Source organism: Heterocephalus glaber, unplaced genomic scaffold (genome assembly GCF_053883595.1).
Source record: "Heterocephalus glaber isolate CG9 unplaced genomic scaffold, H.glaber_assembly_v1.0 deba00001454, whole genome shotgun sequence".
NCBI classification, from domain to species: domain Eukaryota; kingdom Metazoa; phylum Chordata; class Mammalia; order Rodentia; family Bathyergidae; genus Heterocephalus; species Heterocephalus glaber.
The window spans coordinates 14,661,775-14,670,867 of NW_028258303.1; the positions used below are offsets into that span (position 1 = coordinate 14,661,775).

General features: G+C 41.6%; 1 pseudogene; it reads left to right on the plus strand.

Moving 5' to 3' along the window:
- Window positions 1-6,080: 6,080 nt before the first annotated feature.
- LOC101705895 (hexokinase-2 pseudogene) lies at window positions 6,081-7,919 on the plus strand (annotated as a pseudogene).
- Window positions 7,920-9,093: the final 1,174 nt, after the last annotated feature.

Consider the following 9,093-nt stretch of genomic DNA (forward strand, 5'->3'; position numbering starts at 1 on the left):
AGCACTCTGTGATTCTTTACCCAGTTCTCCAAATCTCATGATTTCCATCTGTCCCTGATGGTCTCTGATGAAGCTGCCAGCAAAACCTGAAACAACTGGAAAGTAGGCATCAAGAGAAAAATTTGGCCTAGAAATAACTACAAACCTTATAATTTTCTCCTGAATAATGGAAACCTGATTTTTAAAAAATATTTTTACTGTAATTCGGAAGCAGTTATCATAGGCTATTATGAAAATGTAAGGCTTTTATTGAAAGGAAATTATATTTGGTCACAAATATTTGGATTTTGAATTGAATGATCTTTTGAGTCCAAGCTTTTTTGGAAAATAACTATATAAGGTTGTTCCATTTAAAAGCCACCCACTTATACTGCTTCATGCAGTAGAGGTTATATAATAGATCTATAGTACTTTTCCCTTCTGGACAATTATGACTGCCTACAAGTAACAGAGGAATGGACGGTATTTATTGCAATTATATTCCATTAATATTGTAGGTCCTCATTATGGAAGCAGTTCAGATGATTGTGCGGGAAGACCTTACTGGTGGATGGGCTCATGGGTGCTGAGCTAGCCCCCAAAAAGATACAAGAAAAGCTTTTTCTGTGGGTTTCTAAAAATGTGAAGCCTAGTGGGCTGTTAGCACCAAAGAAACGTAGATTGTGGTTTAGTTGACAAACTAAAGATCTGAGAAAGATTTGTACTAGCTGTGTTGCAGTACCTCAATGGGGCTGTTTTTGTGAATTTATTTTGTAGTTTTGATGGAGCTATAGCCCATCGATTCCCTTATACTTAGCCTCTAAATGATAATTGGTCTCTGAATGTCAAGAGGCACATCTTACTGTGAGGAGCCCTGAACCCACCATGGCTTACAGCAATCATGGCATCTAAAACCTCAGTACTGAGAGCTTTGCATTGTAAAGAGAAACCTGGGGCAAAAGAATAGGATTTGTTAAACTTACTCAGAGTTTGAGAAAATGTTTGAAAATCAAGAGAAAAGTATATAAGTATGGTGGCCCACACTTGTAGTGTCAGCTACTCAGGGAGACTGAGGGAGGAGAATCACAAATGTGAGTCTCCCCTGAACAATTTAATGAGGCTCTGTTTCAAAATAAAATAAAATTGTAAAAGGGGCTGTGGATGTAGCTCAGTGGTAGAATACTTGCCTAGTATATGTGAACCCCTGGGTTCAATCCTGGTACCACAAAAGGGAGAGGTGTAAAGGATAAGAAGTGAATAAACTGAAATTCAAGATAAACAAACAACAACCAGTGAAAAAGATAGAAGAGAACACAAAGCAACAAGAAATGATAGACTATTTAGGAATAAACATAACAAAGAATGTACATTACCCACATAAAGAAAACTTTAAAACATGACTACAAGATGTGAAAGAAGACTGGGCAAAGGAAAGACTTCTATATTCTAAAGAGCTCCAAGATTCATTATTAAATTAAATAAGAAGCACCAGGGATTTAGCTCAGTGGTTCTGCCACCTGTCTGGCGAGTGCAAGGTCCCAAGTTCGATTCCTGGTACCAAAATAAATAAATAAATAAATAAATAAATAAATAAATAAATAAATAAATAAATATTAAATAAGAGACAGAAGTATGTAAAGTATTCTACTCTTTGAACAAAAAAAGAGGAGAAAAGAAGAATCTATATTTGTATTTATTTGTGTATAAAGAAACTCTGAAGGGTTAGGGATGTAGATTAGTGGTGGAGCACTTGTCCAGCAGGCATGAGGCACTGGGTTCAATCCCTAGCCTTGCAAAAGGATAACAAAAGAAATTCTGAAAATATACATAAGACATTTCATATGCACTGAAATGCATATGCAGACGAGAAATGAGAATGGGCCAGGCATGTTAATGCAGGCACTCCTCCCAGCATTTTGGGAGGCAGAGGCAGGAGAATTGCAAGTTCAAGGTCAGCAGGGGCCACTTAGCAAGACCTTGTCTCAAAGTAAAATACAAAAAAAGGCTAGAGATATACTTCAGTAGTAAGACACCCCTGAGTTTCATGCCCAGTATCACAAAATAAATAAAATAAAAATAATGAAAGAAAAAAGAAAAGAAGGAAAAAAGAGATGAGAATAGAGAGGATTTCATATCCTTTATTGTTTGACATTTGAGCTATCTCACATTCTGTGCCATAGTTGTGCTATAATTTGTTTTAATCTGACTCCTATTAATATGTAGGTCATGTCCAGTCATTTGCTGGTATAGTCAATTCTGCAATTAATTGTGTAAATGACTACTGTGATGGTTGATCTTGTTTGTCAACTTACCTGCAATGAGAGGTGCCTAGGAAGTTGGAAAAGCATGCTTTGGAATGTGTCTAGGAGGGTGGTTCAAGAGAGGACTGGTAAGTGGGTCAGCAAACTGTGTGGGGAAGACCCACCCAAAACGTGGGTGATGCCATCCACTAGGCTAGCGGCCCAGAAGAGCAAAAAATGGAAGAGGGAGATGCTCACATCACACCCACACTGGATGGCTCTTTTGAGTGGGCATGTATTTTTGCTGCTGTCATCACTCGTGGACATCAGACTCCATATTCTTCAGCCTTTGAATGCAGATGCAGACCGGCAAGTCTCCAGGTAGCTTTCAGGCCTTCAGCCTTGGGCTGGGCTGCACTTTGTTTTGAGGCTTCCAGGTCTTGGACTGGGCAGCTACCAGATTCTCTGTTTCTCCAGCCTGCAGAAGGCCACCATAGGACCATCCAGCCTCTGACCATAAAAGCCAGTCTGATAAAAAAAAACCTCTCTCTCTCTCTCTCCATATATATTTTTTGATCAATCCTAATACATTACCTTTTCAGAAAGCTGAATTTTAAAGCAAACAAAATTTTCAACCAAAATAATCCAGAAATAAAAAGCAAACATTTTCAAATGAAAGCCTTGAATTCTCAAGTATAAATACTAATGGTCAAAATGCAAGGATACAGAGCTGTTGTGTAGCTCAGTGGTAGAGCATTTTATTTTACTAGCATGCCTGAGGCCCTGTGTTCAATCCCCAGCACTGCAAAATTAATAATAATAATAATAATACAAAATATAAGTAGTGAAGTTCTAAAAAGTGAACAGTTAAAAATGAAATAAGGGCTGGAGATTTAGCTCAGTGGTTTCGGTGCCTGCTGTGCAAGTGCAAGGTCCCAAGTTCAAACCCTGGTATAAATAAATAAATAAAATAAAAAGTGAACAGTTAGACAACCTCACTCTCCTTTCCTTCTCCTCTCCGATTCCCACACCTCCATCTAAATGCATGCTTCTCTTGCTTATGATGTCAGGTTCTCTGACTTAAGGATATATAAGGAAGCATCCTTGTGTCATACCTAGCTTGGAAAACCTGTCCGGCAAAACCATGCCAAATGATTTCATCCATGCAAGTCAGCACAGGGCTCAAAATTTGTCCTAGTTAATCAGCTGTCATTATTCCCACAGTGTCTCTTGCCACAGTAGGTTACTTTGCCAGACTGGTAGGTGGGGTGAAGTAAGTTATCAGACATTTTATTGAACATTCTTGCTATGATATTAACTTGCATTTGTTCTCTCTATAGTTCCACCTACCTACATTTTAAGCAGCTTGAGCTCAATCTTTGCTCTCTTGTCTCAGAGGTAGTTTTTAGCTAAGCAGAAAGCAAGAGCTTTCTGAAAGATGTTGCAATGATTTGTAAATACCTCAACTTACAGGGGGGATTGTGACTTCTGTACCCATCTTTCTGGGCACTAAGTAAACATTCTTGATTTCTATGGGATCAGAGGAAGAGGAAACTCTAATGACAGATTCAATTTCTATCACCTAGTGAGACACAATGGGACCAGGATAAATTGTAAAGAAAGCAATAGTGATGAGAATAATGATAATTTCACACATACATTTATGTAAATAACAACAAAAAAAGGCCAAAGTGATATTTCTTGCATGTCAGTTTGTCATAAATTGATCGCCTTCCACATGGGCATCAGTGACCTTCTCCTCCTAACCTGATGAGTCATTGTAAAAGAAATACATGGTAAAAGCAATCACAGTAAGACATGCTTTCTGACAAGCAGTTGCCAAATCACCTTGGACCTGGGAACTCAACTGTGGACATTTGGCCACTGGCAATGAATATGGGCCACAGCTGATGAGGCTAAAGGTAATATGACTTATAATAAGTCACAGAATCTCTGAAATTTGCAGTGCAGGTAGCTGGATATGGATTCCTTCCAAATCTCACTTAATTGGATAATGCCTATATTTCAAATGTCCAGTGTGAGTCTTTCTCTGTAAATGTAGTCAGTCCCACTAAAATTCTAATCTTTGTCAGGTGCCCCATATTTCCAAATTTTTATCCCATGATGTACATTCTTTTGACTTGCTTTTCACTTTGTTGTTACTGACATTAATTAGACCACTTAATTGTGTTGTCTCTTTATCCCTGGTTCTGAATTCTTCCCTTTTTCCCTCTCTCCTCTCTTAGGGTTTTTCCTCTTCTGCTATTACAAGGATCATGCTGGTCTCCTCATCAGCTGGCTGTCCCCTCTCTCCAGAGGAATCAAAATGATGACAGCCTACGAATGGCAGGAGAACCTGGGCTCAGACGAACAAGCTGTTGCCTAATAGAGAGATAGATTCCCTAACTTTGTATCAATAAATGTAATTCATCAGCTTATCTCTCTCAAACTCAGTCTAAGGAAGTCATTTTTCAATGGTAACCACTTTCCAGCTGGAACTTTTATGGGTGTTATCAAAACAGATGAGATTGATAGAGGCTTTTTGAACTCTTCCCAGAGAATTATCTTTATAAAGTTATAGTTTTCTCTATGTTCTGGTCATATTGCTAATATTAACAAGAAGTCTCTGTAAGGTGTTTGAGGTTTCAAAGATAAAAAGGTTTCATAAATGGAGTGAATCCATTTGGGAAAATAGTAAGCAAACACAGGAATATTACTTATATTATGGAGCTGCCATATCTACTACCTGTGGACTTGCTCTAAATGACAGTGCAGCTAAGCCCAGTGAATCATATTTTTTTCAACATGATTTCTCCTAAATGAAATTGATAGGTAATTTGTCCTCATCCCCAGGTGTGTGTTTAGGTCCTAAGCACAGCAGCCTTGCCACAAAGCTGAGAAAGCTAATACTATGGGACTCCTCTCTTGCTTGAGCCCAGCCAAAGTTCCAGACTGCCAATTTTGTATTTGGTAATGCCTTATTAATTTTCTTAAAGAAGACTTTCCAAATTCCATAAGCTTCATTATTTACAAAATTTGAATCTGTAATTGATGAACATAACACAGATTTCCACTTCTAACTTTTAGTTATGTCCAGCATTTTACTGGAAAATGAACAAGTACATTAGTGTTATCATTAAAAACATAACTCATTTCATTTACTTCTCTGGCTTTTTAGTTTTTTTACTTTAAGTTAGCCACTTGGAAACTTTTTTATATAACTCCCTTTCTATCGAGGGCTATTTGGCAATAGTTTTTAAAACTATCAATGTATGTTCATAGTTATAAGATGCCATATCTACAAAACTATTAAATAGCCAAAGACTGGAACCATACCAAAAGCTTGTCAATAAAAGACTGATTAAGCAAGTTATGCTACATCCATAGGAAGGGTGGACAGCTGTTAAAAAATGATATGGAAAGGCTGGAGTCCCAGGCCACTAGCAACACCGTGTCACTCATCTAAGATTCACATCGTGTGAGTGAGCCTGAGAGGTCCGACTGCCGTAGTGGAGCTTGGCTGTGATTCTTCCTAAGTGACCCATGGCTAAAGCTAGCGCCTTGACACTGGGTAACCAAACAAGTCGCCAGGAGTGATACTTAGGCAGTTTCTAGCAGTTGTTACTACAAAAACCTGTTTCTGGAGAAATGAGCCCCCACCCCTACCCCGCCGGCCTACAATCGCTATTAGCCTGCTTTGTGCGCTGTCTGGGATCCGTGTTCCCCGGCTGGGAGCCGGAGCCCCCGTACAAAGCGGTCTCACCGCGCCACTCGCCTCTCCCGCAAGCCTTTGCTTCTTGGTTTCCCAACTTCATGCCGTCTTGGCCGCAGCAGGATGATTGCCTTGCATTTGATCACCTACCTCTTCACGGAGCTCAACTGTAACCAAGTGCAGAAGGTTGATCAGTATCTCTATCACATACGTCTCTCTGATGAGACCCTTCTGAACATTTCTAAGCGGTTCTGCAAGGAGATGGAAAAAGGGCTTGGAGCTACCACGCATCCCACTGCTTCTGTGAAAATGCTGCCCATCTTTTTGAGGTCCAACCCAGATGGGACAGAACATGGAGAGTTCCTTGCCCTGGACCTCAGCGGGACCAATTTCTGTGTGCTCTGGGTAAAAGTAACACACAATGGACTCCAGAAGGTTGAGATTGAGAATCAGATCTACACCATCCTGGAGGACATCATGTGAGGCAGCAGCACTCAGCTGTTTGACCCCATTGCTGAATGCCTGGCCAACTTCATGGACAAGCTACAAACCAAAGACAAGAAGCTGGTACCTGACTGCGATGTTTGCTTCCTCTGCTCTGAGGATGGCAATGGCAAAGGGGCAGACATGGTGACTGTAGTGGCTTATTGCCTGGCTGACCAACACCGAGCTCGCCAGAAGACCCTTGAGCCTCTTAAGCTGAGCCGTGAGCAGCTGCTGGAGGTCAAGAGAAGGATGAAGGTTGAAATGGAGCAAGGTCTAAGCAAGGAGACATACACCATTGCCCCTGTGAAGACGCTGCCCACCTATGTATGTGCCACTCCCGATGGCACAGAGAAAAGGAACTTCCTGGCTTTGGACCTTGGAGGAACAAATTTCCAGATCCTGCTGGTTCATGTGTGGAATGGGAAGCAGCAAGGAGTGGAGATGCATAACAAGATCTACTTCATCCCACAGGAGGTCATGCATGGCACTGCGGGGGAGCTCTTTGACCACATTGTCCAGTGCATCGCTGACTTTCTGAAGTACATGGGGATGAAGGGCATGTCTCTGCCTCTGGGTTTCACCTTCTCCTTCCCATGCCTGCAGAACAGCCTGGATGAGAGCATTTTCCTCCAGTGGACAAAAGGCTTCAAGTCTGTGAGGGTGAGGATGTGGTCACTCTGCTGAAGGAAGTGATCCACCAGTGAGAGGAGTTTGACCTGGATGTAGTTGGGGTGGTGAACTACACAGTAGGAACTATGATGACCTGTGGCTATGAAGACCCTCACTGTGAAGTTGGTCTCATTGTTGGCATGGGCAGCAATGCCTGCTACATGGAGGAGATGCATAACATGGAGCTGGTGGACGGAGAAGAGGGGTGAATGTGTGTCAACATGGAGTGGGGGCTCTTCAGGGACCATGGATGTTTAGATGACTTCTGCACAGAATTTGATGTGGCTGTGGATGAGCTCTCCCTGAACCCTGGTAAACAGAGGTTTGAGAGAATGATCAGTGGAATGTACTTGGGCGAGATTGTCCACAACATCCTCATTGATTTCACCAAACATGGGCTGAGCAGCTCAAGACAAGGGGAATCTTTGAAACCAAGTTCCTGTCTCAGATTGAGAGCAACTGCCTAGCCCTACTGCAGGTCTGTGCCATCCTGCACCACTTGGAGCTCTAAAGCACCTGTGACAACAGCATCATTGTCAATGAGGTGTGCACTGTGGTGGCGCGGCGGGCAGCCCAGCTCTGTGGCATAGGCATGGCTGCCATGGTGGACAAGATTCGAGTAAACCATGGGCTGGACACCCTGAAAGTGACAGTGGGTGTGGACAGGACCCTCTACAAGCTACATCCTCACTTTGCCAAAGTCATGCATGAGACAGTGAAGGACTTGACCCCAAAATGTAGTGTCCTTTCTGGAGTCTGAGGATGGCAGCAGGAAGGGGGCTGCTCTCATCACTGCCATGGCCTGCTGCATCTGTGAGGCTGGACAGCGATAGAACCCCCCCTGAGATTGGAAGGGTCATCTCTGCTTCCCCTTTCCCTGTTTAAATTATAAGGTGTCATCCCCTGTGTCAGAGACAGACACCTTGGCTTTTCTTTGGCAGAGAGGACCTCAGCAGACTAGATTTTGTCTCTGAATATGTTCACTGTAGAGTTTGGTACCTTTTCTGAGGTACAGAGTAAGGATTTGTTCAAAATGGTCACAACCATTCCCATTGGTTCACTTTTTAAAATGTGATTCCCTGGCCAAATTCCATATCCCTGTACAATCCTACAAGATGGAAGCAGTCCTAAAGATGGGGTTGCCTCAACTTGGAGCTGAACATGACATTTCTAGGTGGAGAGCATCCCCTTGCATGAACATTGATGCTGATTCTCCAGTTAGAGGACTCAGAGGTTTCCACTAATGATGCAAGCCTGATCCTCCTGCAAGCAGACTTGGAAGGGCGGAGAGGTGGCAAGTGGAAGGAAATCTCATGGGTGTCCATGGGCATCCTTTCTTTGACATGTTTATGAATGTTGCCCTGTGGATTCCAGCATTTACTATTTTGGAATCAAGGAATCCCAAGTCTGGGCAGTGAAACTAAAGCCAGGAGTTGACACATCCCATGAGTGGGTTCATCTCTGCATCTCACTATGGGTGCATCGATCATCTGTGAGCAATGAACCTGGGGAAAGGTGAATCTTTGAGTTTATTTTTTTTTAATTTCCTGTAAAAGTGGAAATACTGTATTTTAATTTATATGTGAAACTTACTTAGTTCATGAAGTAGGTCTACTCTTCATTATGTGATTGATTGTATGTAATGTATTTATATATGTTAATTTGTTATAGATAGATAGATAGATAGACAAAGTATCATCAGACTTGGCCTCAAGTCTTAATAGAGCAATTTAGTTTACAATGGAAGGTAAAGATATTGACTAAGATATACCTCATTTGCCTGCAGGAAGAGAAGGGTAGCCTCTTTGGTGTGAGTGAATGGCAAAGCAACAGCTTTCTGCCTCCTCTTCCCTCCCATGCAGTCTTGAAAATGCGTGGAAGGCAGGAATGAAGACTAAATCTTATGACAGTCAATAGTATTTTAAAGCTGACAAGATAAAAGAAGCCACCAAAATTTTAAAAATTCTAATTGTCAACATCAAACCAAAATGAAGTAATGAACCAAAC